The sequence below is a fragment of the Notamacropus eugenii genome, chromosome 1 (assembly GCF_028372415.1).
Source record: "Notamacropus eugenii isolate mMacEug1 chromosome 1, mMacEug1.pri_v2, whole genome shotgun sequence".
Lineage (NCBI taxonomy): Eukaryota > Metazoa > Chordata > Mammalia > Diprotodontia > Macropodidae > Notamacropus > Notamacropus eugenii.
Window position 1 is genome coordinate 120,822,892 of NC_092872.1, and position 24,304 is coordinate 120,847,195.

The window sequence follows — 24,304 nt, forward strand, 5'->3', positions numbered from 1 at the left end:
CTCCTGGATCTATTTTCCAGGTCAGTTGTTTTTCCAATTAAATATTTTAGATTTTCTTCTATCTTTTCATTCTTTAGATTTTGTTTGACTGATTCTTGTTGCCTCATTGAGTCATTAGTTTCTACTTGCCCAATTCTAATCTTGATCGTATTGTTTTCTTCAGTTAGCTTTCGCATCTCCTTTTCCATCTGGCCAATTTTTCCCTTTAAGGAGCTATTTTCTCCATTTAATTTTTGTACTTCTTTTTCCATTCGACCAATTTTCCCAGTTAGGTTTTGGGTTTCCTTTTCCATCTGATCAATTTTCCCTATTAGGTTTTGAGTTTCCTTTTCCGTTTGATTAACTCTTCCTTTTAGGGAATTATTCTCTCCAGTTAATTTTTGAACTTCCTTTTCCATTTCTTCAATTTTCTTTTTCAAATTGATGTTCTCATCAGTGAATTCTTTTTTTATGGTTTTAAAATCATTGGCCAGTTTTTCTTTTATATCCTTCTTCAGACGTTCCAGGTAATCTAGTTGTGCTTGCGAGAAATTCATAGTCCCATCTGAGGTTTCAGATGGAAGTACAGACTCAGCTCTGACCTCTTTGGTGTTTGTGTTTTGGTCCTTATCCCCATAGAAAGATTCTATGGTTTTTTCACTTTTCGTCTGCTTTTTCCGATTCATGATGTTGGCTGAGTGTTGTAGCTTTTGGTTCTTTCAGTCAGAAGGTACAGATCTTTTAAGTTGAGTTGATGTTTGTCTAGGCTAAAAGCAGGCTTTTGTTGTTGTTGTTGTTGTTGTTGTTGTTGTTGTTGTTTCCCAGATCAACCCTGGGTTTAGCTTGATAGGTGTGTGGGAGGGGTGGTCTGGTCTCAGGATATCTCCTCAGCTGGCCTGAGGCAAAGGTAAGGTCCGGGGGATGGTGATCCCAGCTTCCCTATTGTCTTCCCTTTCCCCTGGAGGGCTGGGGCACGCCTAGAGGCTAATGCGTGTTCCCGCCCCTCCTGGGGCTCGTCTCCCGGGCTGAGGCTTGCTTGGGTCTCAGTGCGAATTTTTCTCTGCCCTGGGTCGTCTGTCCCTCCAGATAGCCTCCGCCACGGTAGGAAGAATCCCCCTTTGCCACCTCTCCAGCCTCTGGTGTTATGAGACCACCCGCCCCCTTCTGCTGCTCCCACTGATCCAGGATCAATCTGGGGAAGAATTTTATGGTTCCCTCACGGTCATCGGGGGGGAGGGGAGAGCACTTACTGATCACTCCGGCATCCCAGCTTCTGGATGTTCAAGTAGTGACCCACTGAAGTCCCGTCTTTAGGCTGAAGATTTCAAAGGCTGTTGCGCTGATATCGTTGGCTCGGCCTGGCTTATCTCCTGCTCCGCTGGTCTCGCCCGCCACTCTTGGGCCCCTCGGGTCGCCTCCGCCCTGCCGCGCCGACCGCGCTGCGCTGTGCGCCGGGGTCTTACCCCCGCGGAACAGATCCCTCCCGTGGACCTTCCAGTCCAGCCTGGGCTCCGAATCTGTCAAAGTCCGTCTCCCACTGGATTCTACACCTCCAAAGTCTGGTCAGACTCTCCCCCCAGAGATATCCAAAGGAGTTTTTCCAGGAGCTTAGGTGAGTCGTTGCTTTCACTCCGCCATCTTGGCTCCGCCCCGAGTATTTTAAAAAATACAAATAGGCCAGATTAACAGAAGAGGAAGTTGAATACTTAAACAATCCTATCTCAGAAAAAGAAACTGAACAAGCCATCAATGAACTCCTTAAGAAAAAATCACCACGGCCAGATGGATTCACAAGTGAAACCTGTCAAACATTTAAAGAACAGATAATTCCAATACTCTGGAGACTATTTTTGAAAATAGGGGAAGAAGGAGTCCTCCCAAATTCTTTCTATGATACAAATATAGTTTTGATACATAAATCAGGAGGAGACAAAAGAGAGAAAGAAAATTATAGACCAAATTTTCGAATGAATATAGATGCAGAAATTTTAAATAAGATTTTAGCAAAACGAATACAGCATCTTATCACGAGAATAATACATTGTGATCAGGTAGGATTCATACCAGGAATGGTATGGTTCAATATTAGGAAAACTATTAGCATTATTGATCATATCAATAACGAAATTACCAAAAACCACATGATTACCTGAATACATGCAGAAAAAGCTTTCGACAAAACACAACACTCATTCCTATTAAAAACACTGGAGAACATAGAAATAAAGGGAACTTTCCAGAAAATAATGAGTAGTAGCTACCTAAAACCTTCAGCAAGCATTTTATGCAATGGGGATAAGCTAGATGCATTCCCATTAAGATCAGGGGTGAAACAGGGATGTCCATTATCACCAATATTATGCAAAATGCTACTAGAAATGTAAGCTGTGGCAATTAGATAAGATAAAGAAATTGAAGGAATTAGAATAAGCAAAGAAGAAACTAACGTATCATTCTTTGCACATGATATGATGATGTACTTAGAGAATCCAAGAGATTCAAGTAAAAAACTACTTTGAATAATAAATAACTTGGGCAAAGTTGCACGTTACAAAATAAACCCGCACAAATCTTCTGCATTCCTATATATTAGCAAGAGATAGAAAGAGAAATCCCATTTAAAGCTAGGGTAGACACTACAAAGTACTTGGAAGTTTACCTGCGAAAGCAAACCCAGGGACTATATGAACACAATTACAAGACACTTTTTGCACAAATAAAGTCAGATTTAAGTAAGTGGAAAAACATGAGCTGCTCATGGGTAGGCCGAGCTAATATAACAAAAATGACAATTCTACCTAAATGAATTTACTTATTTGGTGCCATATGAATTAAACTGTCAGATAATTATTTTCTAGAGCTGGATAAAATCATATCAAAATTCATCTGGAAGAATAAAAGTTCCAGAATATCAAAGGGACTAATGAAAAGAAATGCAAGGGAAGGTGGCTTAATGCTACCAGATCAAAAATTGTACTATAAATCAGCAATTATCAAAACCACTTGATACTGGCTAAGAAACAGAAGGGTAGACAAGTGGAATAAACTTGGCACTCAAGACACAGTAGGCAAGAAATATAGCAACCTCCTGTGTGATAAACCCGAGGACCCCTGCTTCTGGGATAAGAACTTACTGTTCAACAAAAATTGCTGGGAAAACTGGATAACTGTTTGGTGAAAACTAGGCACAGACCCATGCCTGACACCGTACACAAGAATGAAGTCCAAATGGGTACACAATCTAGGTATACAGATTGATACCATGGACAAACTAGAGGAGCAAGGAATAGTGTATTTATCAGATTTATGGGGAAGGGAAGAATTTTTGACTAAAGAAGGGATAGAATGCATTATGAAATGCAAGATGGATAATTTTGATTACATTAAACTGAAAATTTTTTGCACAACCAAACCCAATTCAACCAAAATTCGGAGGGATGTAGTAAATTTGGAAAGAATTTTTACGGCTAATCTAGGGGATAAAGGCCTCATTTCTCGAATATATAGAGAACTGAGTCCAATGTCTAAGAATACAAGTCATTCCCCAATTGATAAATTGTCAAAGGATATGAACAGGAAATTTTCAGAGGAAGAAATTAAAGATATCTATAATCATATGAAAAAATGCTCTAAATCACTTTTGATTAGAGAGATGGAAATCAAAACAACTCTGAGGTACCACATCACACCTATAAGATTGGCAAACATGACAGAACAGGAAAATTATAAATGTTGGAGAGGCTGTGGGAGAGTTGGAACACTAATTCATTGCTGGTGGAACTGTGAACTCATCCAATCATTCTGGAGAGCAGTTTGGAAGTATGCCCAAAGGGCTACAAAAATGTGCATACCCTTTAACCCAGCAATATCGCTACTAAGACTGTATCCCTAAGACATCATAAACATGGGAAAGAGTCCCACATGTACAAAAATATTTATAGCAGCACTCTTTGTAGTTGTCAAAAATTGAAAATTAACGGGATGCCCATCAATTGGGGAATGGCTGAAGAAATTATGGTATATGAGTGTAATGGAGTACTATTGCGCCATAAGAATTGATGAACAACAAGAGTTCAGGGAGGCCTTGAAGGACTTATATGATCTGATGCGGAGTGAAAGGAGCAGAACTAGGGGAACTTTGTGCATAGCAACGACCACAGTGTGCGACAGTTTTTGTCGTACACTTGGAACTTTGTAATAACACAAGAACTTAAAAAAATAAATTCCCAATGGTTTTCTAAGACAAAATGCTTTCCACACTCAAAGAAAGAACTATGAAATTCATTCGCAGAATGTAGCAGATCATTTGGTTGTGTGTATTATGTTTTAATTTGCTATATGATATTTTCCATCTATTTTAGTTCGTCTACCCAGCACGACTATAGCGAAAACGTATTAAATAAGAAAGTATATTTAGATCCTACATAGAATTGTATGTCGTCTTGGGGAGGGAGAGGGGTGGTGGTGGGTAGGTGGGTAGGTAAAAATCTAAGTTTTATGGTAGTGATTGTAGAACATTAAAAAGAAGTAAATAAAATAATTTTCAAAAATTTTGAAGTCTAGTTTACAGTTGAAACTCTTTCAATAAGTATTGTATTTACTAGATATACTAGTCTGTTCATGGAGAAGACTAGACATAATTAAATTATATGTCAATTCATTTTGAAAAGTAAATCCTTGCCTTTCTATATAAAACTCCTAATGGTACAGATTTTTATTTTCATTTCACTACTGTGGAAAGTTCAGATATTTGGTATCACATATAGACTGGAATGTTGCTTGTGAATCTGAAGATACTATTATTAATATATTCAAATGTAGCTCAATCTACCATTAAATTCATTTCACTCTTTCATTCACCTCTATCACCATTCTTATTCCCAGTGTATTCTTTAATTTGGGCCCTGATAACATCAAAATTTTCAATGTATCCATGGTAATTCAGGGCTTCATTACTTCTCAAGAAAGAAAAAAAATAGGGATTAAGTAAATGAATAAATTATACACTTCTGTATGCATGAGTATATGTTTCCATCGTTACCTCATATACATCTATGTCTACAGTGTAAATGTAAATATGTAGATAGATCATTATATATTTGTGTAGATATATCTAAATAAACTTCTTTTCTAAAATCTATATATAATCTATAAATATATCATATAAAAGGATATGATATATCCATGTTATATATACTGTTATATAAACTATGTTTTATATACATATATATTGCATGTAAATATTATTTCTAAATATATCCTGAGAGATAGGAGATAGATAGATAGATAGATAGATAGATAGATAGATAGATAGATAGATAACATAAGTAGATATGTACTGAGGAACTGCCTCGAATGATACTGAGTAGCACCTTTTGTTGAATATATAATCTTAATGAATTGCTTAGAGTAGAGGAATAAAACACAGACGCAAAACATTGCCAAGTTTACTCTGTCATCTCTACCTGCATTTTGAATAAAAGTGAGAAGTATTTAATACATTTAAATAAAAATACATTAAAACATAACTAACAATAAAATTAAGTCAAAAGTCGCCCCACCCTTGTGTAAGGTCACATGGAGCCGGAACTGAAGAACCCAGGCATTTTTTATTTCCAGGATATCTCTTCAACTACTAAACCAAACTGTTCTTGATGTTTAGTCATTTTTTTTAGTCATGTTTGACTCCTTTTAACTCCTTTTGTGGTTTTCTGGAGGAAGATACTGCAGTGGTTTACTAATTCCTTTTGTAGCTCATTTTGAATATGAAGAAATTGAGAGAAACAGTATTAAGTAACTTGCCCAAGGTCAGAGAGTTAAGAAGTGTCTGAGGCCGGATTTAAACTTAAGAAGATGAGTCTTCCTGATTTCAGTCCTGGTATTCTACCCACTGAGCCACCTAGCTGTACTTTACATCAAATTGCCTCTTATATTTATTGAGGATCTTTACTAATTGCCCCACAATTAATTTTCTTGATATCTTAGGATCTTTTGCTACTCATGCTCACATTTAACTTGAATGCAGAGCTTCTTGTTTTGAATGATTAAAACTCATTTTTTACTCTATTGCTTTATACACCCTTAAGCAACTTCTCTCAGTTATTTGTACAAATTGAGGAAGTGGTAATTACCAAAACTGCTAAATCCAAAATGATTAATAAACATCTTAAGCTGAGTTTATAAACTTACAAATTATGTACAAATTTGATTATACTTAAATTTGAGTAATGCTCAATCTAGTGGACTAGAAATACAGAAAAAAAAAATCTTAGTGTAAGAAACTAAACCAAACCAAAACAGCAACAAAAATGGACTAGTCTGTGGTTTCTAGTTCCACCTCTTTAAAAGCTTGGACTGGTTATTATCTCTTTGAAGCTCATGTTTCTCTTTTATAAAACCTCTTTGATTCCAAATGAGACTAGGTATAGTCTAGTGATATCATTAGCATAATACATGTCTGTGATGCTTCCATTTGTGGTCATGTTGTTATTTCACAATTAATTTGCGAAGTATACTCCTTCTCTTTTTCTTTCCTTCCATGTGAAAATGCTTTGCATTCTACTCTCTGCTCTCTATACTTGCATTTATAACCACGTATTTCTATTTACATTTAGGTAATACATCACATATATGAAACAAACTAGTTTTGTCATTCTGTCAATAATTCCACCACATTGATGATTTTTGTACACTAACAATATATTTAGGATGGCAAAAAGAACACTCAGAATCAGCTATAATGGGCATTGAAACTGTCAACTTAGAATCTTAAATAGGATTCAGGCACTTGTCCGATAAAGTTGTTACAAGATTGCAGTCATTAAGAGCGCATGAAAATAAGGACAAAAAAATAGCAAACATTTACATCCCCCCAAAAAGCATTTCATCTTTGTCAGATTGTAATTTAGAATATTCCTGGTTTTCACTGTAGGGAGGATCTGAATCACATCATCTGCCTCTAACACCTAAATTATCAAATACAGAGACATAAATCTTAGTGTTTTCTGCATAATGATAGCCTATAATCATTAAAAATGCATGCTGAAGGAATCAAGTACTGTCGATATTAACATAGAGTTCAGGAAGGAAATAGAGATCTAGATAACATGCTTCATTGTTCCTGGACATTGAAATGCCCTAAGAAATAACGTTGAAATATTGATAAATAATATGATTGCATTTATAGTTAAGTTAATGTGTCTGATGCTCATGTGCTGCTTTTAAATGCACCACAAATTTATTAACAACCTTTTGCATCCTCTCGTTTATTTGTATTTTATCTGTTGACACACTTTAATTAATATTCAAGCTAGAGAAACTGATAGTTGAATAATAAAAAAGTACTGCTACTATGAAATCAATGTAATAAATACTTCACCTTAGAGTTAATTCTCTATTTCAAATCACAGGCAATCCAGACATTTGACAATTTCTTCTGCTCCTTAGGGTTTTTTCTCATGTTCTCATTGCCATCTTTCATTAAGTTGACCCCTGAGTCTTGCCCTTTATCTAAATGCCAATGCTCTCAGTTTAGTTAATAACTGAATTTAGCTTAATTGTCTCAGAGCTACTTACTCTGTAGTCAGATCTTGTCCCCAGTTCATCTATTACCATTTTGTAATAAATTCCTTAGGCACTATCATAGAATTAGCGGGTAACATGATCTCAGCTTTGAAGAAACCTCAGAGATAATCCAGACCAAAGGCTCCCAAAGAGTTTTAAGTGGATTATTTCAGGAAGATAAGTGGTACACTACATAGAGAATGGGGCGTACAGTCAGGAGAATGTAAGTTCAAGTCTGTCCTATGCTACTTACTCACTACGAAATACTGAACATATCACTGGACATTTGTTTGTCTCAGATTTTCCATTTATAAAATGGGGTTCATAAGAACACCTGGAAGATTTATGGTCAAATGAAAAAATACTTGTAATCCCTTATAACAGTGCTTGGCAAGTAAAAAGCATTATATGAATGTTAGTTATTATTATTTATTAGCAATATTTAACATATAATACATTGAAATTTATAATTGTTAATGAAACATATAAATTCATTTAAAAAGTAATACTTTATTTTCTCCAAATCTATAAAGTTTGGCTTATATAAAATAGCTAAGGTAAAAGAAGGGGAAAAATTAAGCATTAATATAGCACCTATGGGCTTGCAAGTACTTTGTACAAATGTTAGCTGGAATCCCTTTATCTGATTGAGCATTTAATCTTATGGTGTTATTTTTATTAAAGTATGTGAAGAAAATCTAGATATGTTGTTGGAAAGGGAAAAAAATTTGTGATAGACAAATAATATGTTAGTGCTAACTATGGGAATAGTTTTGTGTTACTTGAACTTGGAAGACCATCCTTTCCATCACCAGCTCTTTGCTGGTCAACAAACCGTATCTTGAGAACCACTATTCTAAAATAAAGCTCACCTGAACAGACATTCTCTATGGCACATAACTGTCTACAGAAAGTGGCAATTCTAGTCTCCTAAACATCTTCATAAAAGGGAAGTCCTTAATTCCCAGCAACACCCATTCATTTTTCTATTATTCTAATTTTTAGAAAGTATTTCCATATGGTGTGGTTAAAATTTTCTCTTTGCAGTTTTTATCCCTTCTATTTCTTCCCTCTTGTTCAAAAAAGAAAAAGCAAAACCAAAAAAACAAATATCATGCTACTTCAATATGACAACCTTTTGGATGAGTAAATAATGTTACCATTTCTGTCCTAAATATTCACCAGGTTAAACATTTCAATTTCCTTAATCCATCTATGGCACAGTATCCAGTCCATTTGCATTCCTAACTGCCCTTTTCTGGTGGTGCTCTACCTTGTCGCTGTCTTCCCTAAGATATGATACAAAGTACTACAGGTGTACCTTACTACTGAAGAGTATTACAGCACTATTGCCTATCTGTGCTGACTGTATATTTCTTAATGAAATTAATATCAAATGACTTATTGTTGGTTTCCATTTCATATAGTTAACTCATTTTAAGTTTTCAGGTGATGAAATAATTGAATTTCTTTTCTATTTGAGCTATGCAATTGATGCATGTGTGTGTGTCTGTGTTTGTATGTACAAGTCTACATTTATATGATTATATCTATGTATATGTGGATACATACACAAACACACACACACACACCACTATACAACACATGTTGTTCTTAAATCATTTCAGTCACATCTGACTCTTTGGGGTTTTCTTGTCAAAGATAGTGGAGTAATTTGCCATTTCATACTACTGCTCATTTTACAGGTGATAAAACTGAGACAAACGGGGTTAGATGACTTACCCAAGCTCACACAGCTAGTAAGTGCCTGAGACTGAATTTGAACACATGTCTTCCTGTCCCTAGGCCTGGTGCTCTATCCACTCTGCCAACTAGATACAACATGACTAATATGGGACTGTAGTTTGAATGACTTCACCAATATAATTTATATCATTTTGTTTGCCTTCTCAATGGCTGTGAAAAATGTACAAGGGAGCAAAATGATTTTGCAACAAAAATGTTTAAAAAAACAAATAAATAAGCTAATGAATAAAATAATAAAGAAAAAATATTTTATATATTTTTTCTATCTTACTTGAAGGTGATCTTTCTTTTACGTGTAGTCCTCCCTAATTAGAGCTTCAACTCCTTCAGAACAGGAGCTTGAGATTTTTGTGTTTATATCCTTACTGATTAGTACATTCTTTGACCTTTGGTAAACCCTATGGAAAACACTAATTTTTTCATGCATTAATTCATTAATTTGGATCTTTTATGTCAAAAATTTATTTAAGACATAGTTTATAATTTTACTTATAGTGAGAAAGTTAAGAATGATATGATTCATTTCTTTTGCCAATTTGTTCACCGCATTTTCCCCCAGACAGTAATCTCACATAAAGAGTACAAACGGGAAAAGTTAGGTTTCTTTTAATACTCAAAAATATGATTCGTATTATCTTCAGCTCTCCTCTTCCTCTTTTTTAAACTTAAATGTCCAAAACTGAGCTAATTATCTTTCCTGAAAAATCTTCCCCACTCCCAAACTTCCCTGTTCACTCTTCCTATTACTGTTGAGGCTACTTCCCTTCCAGGTACCCAGGCCTACAATCCAGGTGTCATCATTTACTTCTCAATCTTTCACATCCTCTATATCCAATTTTTGCAAAGCTCTGTTATACATAAGGGAGAGTAATAAGGATAAATATGATAACATAACTACCATAGAGTGTCTTTTGATGGAAATGTACTAAGTGCTTTCAAATTATTATAACATTTGATAGTCATAAAAATCCTGGGAGGTAAGTCCTCTTATCATGTATGTTTTATAGAGGAGTAAGCTGGGACAAACGGGCACTATTTCAGTTTCACAAGGTCACCCAGTCAATAGGTGGGAGAAACCAGATTTGAACTCATGTATTCCTGATTTCAGGCCCAGTGTCCAATCAATACTCCCTCTTTTCTCTTTTAACACTGCCACCACCCTGGTGCCACCCTTATCACCATGCACCTGGACTGTAGTTATGCTCTCCTGGTTGCTTTTCTGGTCTCAAGTCTCTCTCCACTCAGCTGTCAATTTGATTGTCAATATGGTCATGTCACACTGACACTACCACTATCACACCAATTCAACATAGGCTAAAGACTTCTTATAATTTTCAGGATCCACACAACAAGTAGCAATAGTCAATTTAGTTTTACACTCTTTAGTCAGTTTAAGGTTTTAGCTGAAGCTTACAGCTATATTATTACTTTTCAGACACTTTCCTCTTCCTAATTTTTCAGAATTCCTATATGTTACTCCTTTGTGTATTTATACCTTATTCCTCCCAGATCAAATGACTCTTGCTTCGTTGCTGATAGTCAAATTTTGCATACCATCTTTAGATTATGCATTTACACTACCTATGCATTTCACTATACTATAGACATATAGACATAGAAAAGACAGATATAGACTTATCTGTTGTCTTTCAGGGTTGGCATATGACATTCCTTATTTTAAGCTCTTTGAACATCTGGGATTATACTTTACCTTTTTTTTGCCTTTTGCACTGAGCACAGTGCCTATCACATAGTGAGTGCTTCAAAAATAATGATTACCGGAGAGAATCAAGTGAAAGACAACTTCAGAGGACTGACCTCTTGCTTTTAATTTCAAATTTGTTGGCATTATTTACCAATCAGTATGATTTTCTTATTTTACATTTACATATTATTGCTATGAACTATTTATAGCTATAGTACAACTAGACCAATAGCCGAAGTGAAGTTAGAAACCACTGGCTGCTTCATGAAAGAAAAAACAAAGGATAATTCTCAAAATTGTTATAGTGAAAATTCAGAGTTTCTACAATAAAAATAAAATGCTGCAAGCACGCAGAAATAAGAAGTGTAAATTAGTAATATAACATTATCCAGTTCCTTCAGATAATAAAATAAATTCTCATTCCTAGGTTTCTCAGGAATATTGCACTTGGGTTTCCAAGTTCCTCCTTAGCACTTGTTACATCATTTTAAATTCTTAGAAGTTCTGTATTCCATTCAAATTCCCCTTGCCTTCCTTGACATCACAAATTATTCTTCTTTTTCAGGATACATTAGTCTTGGTCATCAGTCTATACTTTTTGCCTTTTTAAAATTTTCTTCCTCTTCTTACCCATTCCTCCCCAAGATGGCATGCAATTTTGTATGGTCTCTACACATACATTCCTATTAAATACATTTAAAAACCACTCGTATTTCATAGAAGAATTACAATGAATGGGAGAAATCAATAGAAAAACTAAACACAACACAACACACTGAAACCTAACAAAAAGAAAATAGTTTATTTCATTCTGCATTCTCTCTAGTTCTTAATCTACTTGTGAATGGCATTTTGCAGCATGAGTCCATTTAAAATGCTTCAGGTCCTTGAATTGCTGAGAAGGGCTGAGTCTATCAAAAACAGTCTTCACACACTGCGGCTGTTGGTGTGTCTAATATTCTACTGATTCAGCACACTACACTCAGCATTATTTCATATGCTTCCGGGTTTTCCTGAAGCGTACCTGCTCATCATATCTTATAGAAAAATACTATTCTATAATACCCATATACCACAACTTGTTCAGCCATTACCCAACTAATGGGTATCCCCTTGATTATTACCCTTGATATAATTATAATTATTGATTGTTAGTTCTTAGCCATCATAAAAAGATCTGCCATAAATATTTCTAATTTATTTCCTAGTTTTGAACATTCACTCCCAAAAGATTTTGAATTCCAAATTTTCTCCGCATCTTTCCCCACAGCTCACTCAAAGACAGCCTCACTTCTGCATACCCCTTCACCTTATCTGCTTCTATCAAAACACTACCTTGTCTTATTCCCCTTCCCGTCCATTATTTTGTAGGACAAGATAGATTTCTATATCTGATTGCCCCTATGTCTTATTTCCCAGTTGCATGTAAGAATAATTTTTAAGATTCGTTTTTAAAACTGAATTCCCACGCCTCTTCCTTTCTCCCTCCCCAAACATTCCCATGAGAAGGCAAACAACTCGATATAGGTAATTCATGTGCAGTGATGCAAAACAGTTCCATCACAGTCATGCTGTGAAACACTAACTATATTTTCCCTCCAGTCTATTTTGCTTCTATTATCTTTTGACTCTGTTCCTCTTCAAAAGTGTTTACTTCAAATAAATCTCTCCTTCAATTTGCCTTACTTTCTATCATAGTCCCATACCCTGCTTATCCCCTTATCCCCTACTTTACTGTACAGTAAGACAGATTTTCATATGAAATTGATTGTACATGTCATTTCCTCCTTAATCACAGCAAGTAAATAGGAGTAAGCAATTCCATCCTCAGTCAAAGTAATGTTCACCTTTCCCCTTTAACCTCCCAAGTTTTCTCCTCCATTGAAAAGTCTCAAGAGTTACAAATATTTTCTTTCCATGTAGGAATGTAAACAGTTCAACTTTAGTAAGTCCCTTGTGGTTTCTCTTTCCTGTTTACCTTTCCATGATTCTTGTGTTTGAAAGTCAAATTTTCTATTCAGAGCTGGTCTTTCTATCCAGAATGCTTGAAAGGCCTCTATTTCATTGAATGACCATTTTTTTCCTTGAAGGATTATACTCAGTTTTGTTGGGTGATTCTTGTTATTGATTCTAGATGCTCAGAATTCCTGAATACTGGATTCCAAGACCTTTGATCGTTTAAGGTAGAAGCTACTAGATTTTGTTTTATCTTTTTAATTAACTACTTAATTAATTATTTTAAGTTTTCAACATTTATTTTCACAAGATTTTGAGTTCCAACTTTTCTCCTCATCTCTCCTCTCCCCCACCACAAAAGGCCAAGCATTCTGATGACCACTTCCACCAATCTGCCCTCCCTTCCATCACCCCTCCCTTCCCTTATCCCCATCTTCTCTCTTGTCCTCTAGGGCAAGATAAATTGCTATACCCTGCTATCTGTATTTCTTTTTTTCCAGCTGCATGCAAAAACAGTTCTCAACATTTGTTCCTAAAACTTTGAGTTCCAACTTCTCTTCCTCCCTCCCTCCCCACCTATCCACACTGAGAAGGCAAGTAGCTCAATATAGGCTATATATATGTAGTTCTGCAAATAATTTTCCATAATAGCTATGTTGTGTAAGAATAGCTATATTTCCCTACATCCTGTCCTGTTCCCTATTTCCTCTATGCTGTCTTTTGCCCTCATCCCTCCCTAAGACTGTTTACTTCTAATTACTCCCTCCTCCCATTTACTGGCCCTTCCATCATCCACCCCCACCCTTCTTATCTTATTGTCTCTAACTTTCTTTTAGTGTAAGACAGGTTTTCATACCGAATTGAGTGTGCATGTTATTTCTTCCTTGAGCCAAATGTGATGAGAGAATTATTATACTCAGTTTTTTTGGTTAAGTGATTCTTGGTTTTAATCCCAGTTCCTTTGCCTCCTGGATTACCATATTCCAAGCCCTTCTATCCCTTAATGCAGAAGTCGCCAGATCCAGTGTTATTCTGATTGTATTTCCGCAATACTCTAATTGTTTCTTTCTAGCTGCTTCCAATATTGTCTCCTTGACCTGGGAACTCTGGAATTAGACTACAATATTCCTAGGAGTTTCTCTTTTCAGATCTCTTTCAGGAGATGATTTTTGGATTCTTCCAATATTTATTTTGCCCTCTGCTTCTAGAATATCAGGGAAGTTTTCCTTGATGATTTCATGAAAGATGATGTCTAGACTCCATTTTTGATCATGGCTTTAGGGTAGTCCCATAATTTTTAAATTGTCTCTCCTGGATCTATTTTCCAGTTCAGTTGTTTTTCCAATGAGATTTTTCACCTTTTATTCTATTTTTTCATTCTTTTAGTTTTGTTTTATAATTTCTTGGTTTCTTGTAAAGTCATTAGCTTCCATCTGCTCTCTTCTAATTTTCAAAGAACTATATTCTTCAGTGAGCTTTTGAACTTCTTTTTCCATGTGGCTAATTCTGCTTTGTAAAGCATTCTTCTCCTTATTGACCTTTAGGACCTCTTTTGCCAATAGAGTTAGCCTATTTTAAAAGGTGTTATTTTATTCAGCATTTTTGGGAAGTTGACTCGCTTTTCATTATTTTCTTGCGTTTCTCTTCCCAATTTTCCCAGTACTTGTCTTACTTCATTTTCAAAATCCATTTTGACCTCTTCCATTGCCTGAGATCAATACATATTATTCTTGGAAACTTTGGATATAGGATGTTTGATTTTGTTGTCTCCTTCATATTGTATGTTTCAATTTACCTTGTCACCAAATTAAGATTCCCATACTCTGATTTTTCCCTTGTTTTTACTCCTTTCCCCTGCCATTTACTTGATTTGTGAGCTGTTAGTCAAGATAGTTCTCTGCTTCCAGTGGGCACGTCAACTACTCGATGCCCTCACAATCTGTGGGCCTAGAACTCCAGAAACATCCACAGCTGCTACCCTTTCTACTGCTGAGGCTACTGTGGCCTCCCCTGGTCCCTCTGTTGCCCTGAGAGTGGGATCAGACAACTCTACTTTCTCGTACAGGTCCAACAGGTCTTTTCAACTGACTTTCCAAATTGTCCTCCTCATTTTAGGGTTGTGAAGTCTGGAAACCGATGCAGTCACCAGTTATTCAGCCTCTCTCCCCAACCCTGAGGCCTGCTCAGGTCCTGTCAGTGCTGGAGTGAACCTTGTTGGTCTGTGTTCTGCTTCTAGTCTAGCAATATGGATGCTTCCTGTTGGTCTTCCAAACTGTCTTGGCCTGGATATTTGCCTCAGTCTATCATCCTGTTTTTTCTGCAGCTCTGGAATTTGTTGAGAATCACTTTGTAGATGTTTGGCTGGTTTGGGGGGAGAGCTCTATTAAGTCCCTGCTTTTACTCTGCCACCTTGGCTCCACCACCTGCCATAAATATGTTTGTTCATGAGAGTCTTTTCCTATCTTCATGATACCTTTGAGATACAACCCTAATAGATATATTGCTGGGCCAAAGGGTATGCACATTTTTATAGCCCTTTGAGCAGAGTTACAAATTACACTCCAGAATCTTTGGATCAACTAACAGCTCGACCAGCAATGAATTAGTGTTTCAACTCTCCTCACCTTCTCCAACATTTATCATTTTCCTCTTGTGGTGTTAGCCAATCTGTTAGGTGGGATGTGATACCCCAGAGCTGCATTTATCTAATCAATAGTGATTTAGAGCATTTTTTTCATATGACTATAGGTAACTTAAATTATTTTTTTTCCCCCTTGGAATACTACTTTCACATCCTGTGGACATTTATCAATGGGAAGTGACTTGTATTTTTGTAAATTTGATTCAGTTCTCTATATATTTTAAAAACTAGGCCTTTATCTGAGACATAAGTTGAAAAAGAAATCCTAGTTTTCTACTTCCCTCTGAATTTGGTTGCGTTGGCTTTGTTTGTGCAAAAACTTTTCACTTTCTTGCAATCAACATTGTCCATTTTGAACTTCACAATTTTCTCTTTATCTTAGCTGGTCATAAATTCTTCCATTCTCCATAAATCTGACAGATAAACAATTAATTTGTCCCATAATTTCTTTAAAGTATGAGCGTTTATACTTAGATCATATATCCATTTGGACTTTATTCTGGTATACTGACACAGATGTTAGTCTAGGCCCAGTTTCTGTCACACTATATTTCAGTTTTCTCGATAGTGTTTTTGGTAAACAATGTTTTTTCCCAAAACCTGGAGTCCTTGGGTTTAAGAAACAGTAGATTGCTATAATCAGTGACTATTTGTCTTGTGTGCTTAATCCATTCCACTGATCTATCCTTCTATTTCTTAAGTAGTACCAAGTGGTTTTGATGATAATTGCTTTATAATAGAATTTGACATCTGATATGGCTAGGCCACCTTACCTGGCTTTTATTTTCTTTAATTCCCTTGATTTTCTAGGCCATTTGTTCTTCCAGATGAATTTTGATATTGTTTTTTCTAGCTCTGTGAAATACTTTTGGTAATTTCTCATGGTAATGAATAAGTGAATTAGGTTAGTTAGACTGATCGATTTTATTATGTTCTCTTGGCCTGCCCATGAACAAGTGATGTTTTTCCAGTAATTTAGATGTGACTTTATTTTGTGAAAAGGGTTATATAGTTTTGCTCATATAATTCTTGTGTTTGTTTTGTCAGGTAGACTGCTAAGTATTTTATAATATCTATAATAACTTTAAATGGCATTTCCCTTTCTATTTCTTGCTGATGAGCTTTGTTAGTAATATATAGAAATGAAGATGATGTATATGGGGCTAATTTTATATCCTGCCACTTTTCTAAGCTTATTTTTTTTATTTAAATATATACTTTTTAACTTCATTCTCTAGGATTCACTAAGTATAGCATCATATATTCTACAAAGAGTTGTAACTTAGTTTCTTCTTTGTCTATTACAATTCCCTCAATTTCTTTTTCTTCTCTTGGTGTTAAAGCTAATATTTCCAGCACCATTTTGAACAATATTTGCTACAATGGACACGCTTTTTTGACCCCCAATCATTCTGGAAATTCATCTAGCCCATATCTATTGCATTTAGTTTTATGCTGATAGTAACAATTCAAAGCGCTTTTATGATTCACTGAAAGCTATTTATGGACCAAAACCCTATGGTGCATCACAACTGCTCAGTGCTGATAAAGCCACATTGATTAGTGAGGGCATATCCTAGAGCCATGGGTTGAACACTTGCATAGGGTTCTTAACAGACCATTATCAATCAATGCTGAGGCCATTGACTGTTCACCTCAGCTTGAAGTCAATCCTTCCTTAGCTGAACTTCCAATTGAAGAAGAGGTTTTGAGGGTCATTAGGCTTCATTCATGTGGCAAAGCATCTGGTGCTGATTGTATTCCAGCTGATATTTACAAGGTAGGGCGATCACTGCTCATATAAAATCTGACTGAAATTTTCCAGGTTATATGACAAGAGGAGATTGTCCATCAGTAATTCAAGGATGCCTCCATTGTCCATCTCTATAAGGGTAAAGGGATTAGGTTGTCCTGCGACAATCACAGGGGAATCTCTCTCTTAGTCATTGCTGGCAAAATTTTTGGTAAAATCCTCCTTAACAGGCTGGTCCTTCACCTGGAAGATGGTCATATACCTGAGAGCCAGTGTGGCTTCAGAAAGGGTCGAGGAACAGTCGATATGGTGTTTGCTGCCCTACAATCCAGGAGAGATGCCAGGAGCAGAACAGAGATCTGTACACATCGTTTGTAGGTCTCACGAAAGCCTTTGACACTGCTATTCGTGAGGGCTTATGGAAAATTATCTCAAAATTTGGTTGCTGAGAGAAGTTCGTCAATATTTTAAGTCAATGTTATGATGGCATGTTTGCCTGGATTCTGGATAACGGACAAAGCTGTCGTGCCTTCCCAGTAATCAATGGAGTGAAACAGTGCTGTGTGCTTGCTCCCATACTTTTTAGCAATGATATTTTCAGCTATGATGACATATGCTTTCAATAAGAATGAACATGGCATCAAGGTCAACTACCATACTGATGGTAAGTAGGTTGATTTGAAAAGGCTACAAGGCAAGATCAAAGTGGATGGAGTGCTCGTGCATGATTTTCTATTTGCAGATGATTGTGCAATCAATGCAGCCTCTGAAGGTGAGATCCAACAAAATTTGCAGCAAATCTCTGTTGCCTGTGCTAATTTTGGCTTATTAACTAACACCAAAAAAACACAGGTGCTCCATCAGCCACCACCACATCATCCATACGTGGAACCATCAGTTTCAATAAATAGAGAAGTTTTGAATGCTGTGGATAAGTTCACTTACTTTGGTATTGTGCTTTCCAGGAATGTACACATTGACAGTGAGGTTGATGTACGCATTGCCAGAGCCAGCTCAGCTTTTGGGAGGCTCTGAAGAAAAATTTGGGAGAGAAAAAGTATTAGACTGACTACCAAATTGAAGGTCTACAGGACCGTTGTGCTGACCTCTTTGTTTTATGCTTGTGAAATATGGACATTCTACAAGCACAAAGCCAGGAAACTGAATTGTTTCAATCTCAACTGTCTTAGGAAGATTCTGAGGATCACCTGGCAGGATAAGGTACCAGACGCTGAAGTCCTTGCTCGAGCTGAACTGTCAAGTATTCAAACTATGCTTTAGAGAGTGCAACTCTGATGGGCTGGCCACATTGTTCGAACGACAAATGTATGCTTTCTCAAAAGACTATTTTGTGGAGAACTGGCATGGGGCAGGCGATCACATGGTGGCCAGAAGAGACGATACAAGGACACGTTTAAGGTCTCTCTCAAGAACTTTCGATCTGACTACGCAACATGGAAGACACTGGCACAGGACCGCTCAGCATGACGTGCCCACATAAGAATAGGTGCTGTACTCTTTGAGCAAAGCAGAATTGAGACAGCACAAAGTAAACACACGATGTGCAAATTTGAGACGTTCGTCACACCGACTATCTGTGCCCAACCTGTGGTAGAGCATTCTGAGCTTATATTGGTCTGATTAGTCACAGTCGGACACACTGAAATTTCAATTTACAGTGGTGATGTCAATTTGATCCTCTTCTAAGACAAAGGACAACAACCAATCCACCCAATGCATGCACTGTTTACTGATGGTTTTAGCTAGCCTCTACTTATTATTTAAAGAAAAGCTAGATTTGTTCCTAAACTCTCCAGTGTTTTCAATAAGAATGATATATTGTGGTATATTGAATATTGGTATGTTGTGAAAAGTTTTTCAGCATCTATGGACATAATCTTATGGTTTATATTAGTTTTCTTGGTGATATGATCAATTATGATGATAGTTGTCTTAATATTCAATGTCATGCATTCCTGACAAAAATCTTGCCTGATCAAAATGCATTATTCTTGTGAAAATTTGTTGTACTCCTTTTGCCAATATCTTATTTAAAATTTTTGCACCTATATTTGTTAGTGGTATTGGCCTACAATTTTCTTTCTCTGTTATGGCTCTTCCTGGTTGTAGCACCAGCACGATATTCACAGTGACTACAGCCCTCATAAATAATTGTGCACAATTCTGAATCTAGAAATACAACAGACTCTCCAGATGAAAGAGAGAACCAAAAAATTTTTGAGTCACTAGAAATCCACATTCCAACTCCAGAAAGCCAAATCCATTACAATAATAAAGAAAACTATGCACAAAAACAATGCAGAGGGCAATACCATTGCCAAGACTTCCCTCTCTTAAGCTTCCCACAGCCCAACTCTTTTTTTAAGAACCAATCACAAGCCAGCTCTGTCACTGAGGCTAGCTAGCTGCCTGTTTTCTTCCTCTCCCTCAGTTCTGACTTCTTTGACTAAATTACCTCTCAGTTCTGCTCTAGCTCTGCCTCTTCCTGCTCCATGTGACTTGACTCATGTGACTCAGTCTTCCAAACGGTTTATGGACTTCTCCTGGGCCGATCAATGGATGGGAAACATCTTCCCATTAAGATGCAAAAATACAATAACAATAACAAAAATGCATTTTGAATACAATGATGTATGTGTCAGCACCTTATGTGTACCATAAAAAGCATTTGTTAGAACTCCTATGCCTGTCTTTACAAGCATTCTATATAGTACTGAAATGAACTGTTCTTTAAATGTTTGATAGACTTTGTCAGTAAGTGAGTCTAGCCCTGAAGATTTCTTCATAACGAGTTCGTTTCTGGCTTGTTCAATTAATTTTTCTGTGTTGGAGTTATTTGTGTATTTGATTTCTTCTGTTAATCTGGGCTATTAATATTTTTGTGAATATTCATCCATTTGACTAAGACTGCCAAATTCATGGGCTTATAATAGGGCCAAACAATTTCTAAATATTGATCCAAAATGGCGGAGTTATCGGTAATGGCAATCTTCCTCCCATTGTTGACCTTTACATGTCCAAAGAATATCTTCCCGGAAAGAACCCTAGAACAGCGGGAGCAGCAGACCGGTAAACAGCCTCTTAGTCAGTGAGGCTAAAACGATCGATAAGGAGTGTTTATCTTGATGTGGGCAAAGTGAACCAGTGCAGGGTCAGAGCTGTCCCAGACAATCCCACCTCAACAAACAGAGAGAAGGCCCTGAGACCCAGGGGAGTGAAGACAGCAACTGCCAACACCAGGATAATAGTCATCCTCAGCACGCCAGGGAAATCCGAAAGACATAAGCATATGTCTATTGGGAATCACCAATCCCTAAGCTTGCTTATGGTCTAGCTCGGCAGAGGAGACGTCTGGTGGCCAGACTACACCTCCCTCGTAGTTAATGAGCTATCTCCAAGATAACTACAGGGAAACCCAAAGAGACATTTCCTGACCTCCGCTTTCCAATAGCAGGCAGCTCAGCAACAGGTAAGCTGCAGCACTTTAGTTTCTAGCTGTAAGAACCAGAGGCCACAACACACAAAGACTCTAGTTTTAGGCACAAGAATTTTGGGACAGAACTCTCTGTGCCACAGATGCAGAGATCTGCTTTAAAAGCCAGGAAAGAAAGGTTATTATCATGATTAAGAAGGAAATTAGAAAAGAAAAGATCATAGAATCTTTCGATGGGGAAAAGGATCAAAACAAAAATACCAAAGAGGTCAGCATTGAGACTGTACTCCCATCTGAAACTTCAGAAGGGTATGTGAACTAGTCAGAAGCACAAAGAATTTTCCTGGAAGGTCTCAGGAAGGAATGTAAAACCCTAATTACAGAAAGAGAAGAAAAACTGAGCAATGACTTTAAAAATCTGAAAAAAGTCAGGTGAGGTTCCTCTAGTGTGCGGGCTGAGGCTGGGGAGCAGGCTGGAAGGGGCGGCGGTCTGTACTTCCCGGGGCCGGGGTGCCGAGCCTGGGCGCACGCGGACCGGAGGAAGGCGCGCCCGGGGCTGCCAGCGCCAGGGCCAGGTTGGCCGCCTTTGCAGAGCTGAGACATCGCCGGGACCCGAGGTGCGGCAGGGACTTGGACATGCCCGGTGGGGGGCGGTGCGCCACGGAGGCGCCTCCTCTTCGGTCGCGGATCGGGTCCCCCGAGCGGTGGGGGGGTCCCTCGGAGCCCGCCGTGGCAGCTTCACGAGGAGACGCCTGCGGCGCCCACAGCGCCAAGTTTGGGGAGCTCGAGCGGCAGCCTGTTCGAGGCTGCTTCCCGGCCCGCCGCCACCTCGGCAGCCGCCCCTGGCTCCTCCGAGGCTGCCCTGCGCCCAGGGATCTCAGGCCCTCGGAAGAGCGAGCCCATCACTGACCTGCACCACTTACTGGCTTCACTCTTCGAGTGCCTTGTCTGCTTTAGCTATGTCCAGCCCCCGATCCTGCAGTGCCAGGACGGCCACTTGCTGTGTAACCCATGCCGCGAGAAGGTGAGCCGCTGCCCGACGTGCCAGGGATCCCTGACCCCTAGCATCAGGAACCTGGCATGGAAAAAGTGGCCTCCGCTCTGCCATTTCCCTGCAAGGACACCACCATGGAATGTTCCTCGACTGCTCATCATATGAAAAAGCCAGAATATGAAAACAAATGTTTATACTATTTAAGCTCCTGGCAGCATTGGCCAGTAGTTGTGAAGTCCAGTCTGTCCTGGGGTGCCACAGATCAATATGAAGACCCATTCCACTCCTGTCCTTGCCCTGGTAGCTCTTGTGAATGGCAGGGATGGCTGGTAGAACTGATGTCCCACCTCCAGGATGCTCACCAAGACATCATTTTCTTTTCAGGGGAAAACATCATCTATCATCTTTTTTGTTAATGACTTAAACATGCTGAACCACTGCAACTGGGTGGTGATCCAGTTCTGTTTCAGCTGTCACTTCATGGTGGTGTTGCAGAGACAAGAGAAGTACCAGGTTTATCCACAGTTCTTTGCCCTTGTGCTGTTTATTGGGACCCGGAGGCAAGCAGAACGCTTTGCTTATCGACTGGAACTGAATGGTCAAGGGAAAAGGCTGATTTGGGAAGCCACAACCCTTTCCATTCAGGATGGGGTGGCTGACGCCATCTTGAACAACAAATGTCTTATTTTAGATATAAACACAGCACGTGAGTTTGCCAAGAATGGACGGCTCAGTGTCTATGTGAAAATTTCAACCCGTTGAACATGACATGTGCTTTGTAGCATTAACAGACTGTAGAGTTCTCAGGGCATCATCCTTTTACACTTTAATAAAATATTATTGCTTTTAAAATTGTAAAAAAAAAATTAAAAAAATATAAAAATCTGAAAAAAGAAATCACAGAAGAATTTAAAGAGACAATAGGACAAATGGAAAAGGAAATACAAAACCTAACCAGAGAAAATGGCTCCTTAAAAGCAAAAATTGAACAGATAGAAAAGGAGTTGCAAATGTTAACTGAAGGAAACAATCTGATAAAAAATAGATGGGGCAAGTAGAAGGTAATGAATCTATGAGACATCAAGAATCAGTCAAACAGAATCTAAAGAAAGAAAAGACACAAAAAAATACAAAATATCTAATTGGAAAAACAACTGATCTGAAAAATAGTTGCAGGAGAGAATATCTAAGGATTATTGGTCTTCCAGAATATCATGCTGAAAAAAATAGCCTAGACAATATCATCCCAGAAATCATCAAGGAAAATTGCCCAGAAATCCCATTCCAGGGGGCAAAATAGTCATTGAGAGAATCCACCATTCACCTACTGAAAGGGACCCCAAGAAAAACACCAAGGAATATCATTGACAAATCCCAGAACTATCAAGTGAAGGAGAAAATTGTTCAGGCAGCCAGAAAGAAACAATTCAAATATAGAGGAGCTACAGTCAGCATCACACAGGACCTTGAAGTTTCTACATTAAAAGATCAAAGGAATTAGAATTCAATATTCCATAAGGCAAAGGAGTGGGGACTACAACAAAGGATTAATTATCCAGCAAAGTTGAGCATAGTATTTCAGGCAAGGAGATGGACGTTCAATGAAATAAAAGATTTCCAAACCTTCCTGATGAAAATACCAGAACTCAATAGAAAATCTGATCTTCTAATGCAGGTTTCAAGAAAGGCATAAAAAGGTAACCAGGAGAAAAATAGAAAACAAAACTTGTTACACATTATAGGCAAAGTATTATATAAGAGAAGATGGTACTTGTTAATCTAGAGAATTAAATATTTATTGTGAAATATACATAGAAAGAGGAAGTCATTATAAATTAAACGATGTGATAAAAAAATGTTATTGAAGCATGTGAACAATTGTAATGAGAGATATGAAAAGGAGGATAAAGATGAAAAAATAAATTCCAACACAGAAAAAGGCACAAAATGTATTACATTAAGGGAAAGTGGGGAGGAAGATGCGTATTATTTGAGAGGTACTCTCATCTCATCTGATTCAAGGATGCCACAACAAACTCAGTTACCTATAGAAATACAGTTAGCTCTACAGACAATAGAAGGGGAAGCGGGATAGAAAAGGGAGGGGAGGCTAAAAGGGAGGCAAGAAGTAGTAAGGGAAAGGATTAAAAGGGAGGGGGCTGAAAGAAGGGAGGAAAGGAGGAGGAGGCGGTGGTCAAAAATTAAAACTGTATTGGGGAGTGGAAGGGAGAACGGAGAACTAAAAGTATAAACTAGGGGAAAGGGGATGGAGGGAAAGACACAAATAGTAATAATAACTGTGAATGTGAATGAAATGAACTCTCCCATAAAACGGAGACAGATAGCAGAATGGATTAAAAACTATACTACAACGATGTCTTGTTTAAAAGAAACAAATCTGAAAAGGGGAGATACACATAGGGTAAAGCTAAAAGACTGGAGCAGAAGATTTTGTGCTTCAACTGAAGTAAAAATGCAGCAATCCTAATATC

General features: G+C 37.7%; 1 pseudogene; it reads left to right on the forward strand.

Moving 5' to 3' along the window:
* Window positions 1-20,348: 20,348 nt before the first annotated feature.
* LOC140506987 (E3 ubiquitin-protein ligase SIAH2-like) lies at window positions 20,349-22,610 on the forward strand (annotated as a pseudogene).
* The last annotated feature ends 1,694 nt before the right edge of the window (window positions 22,611-24,304 follow it).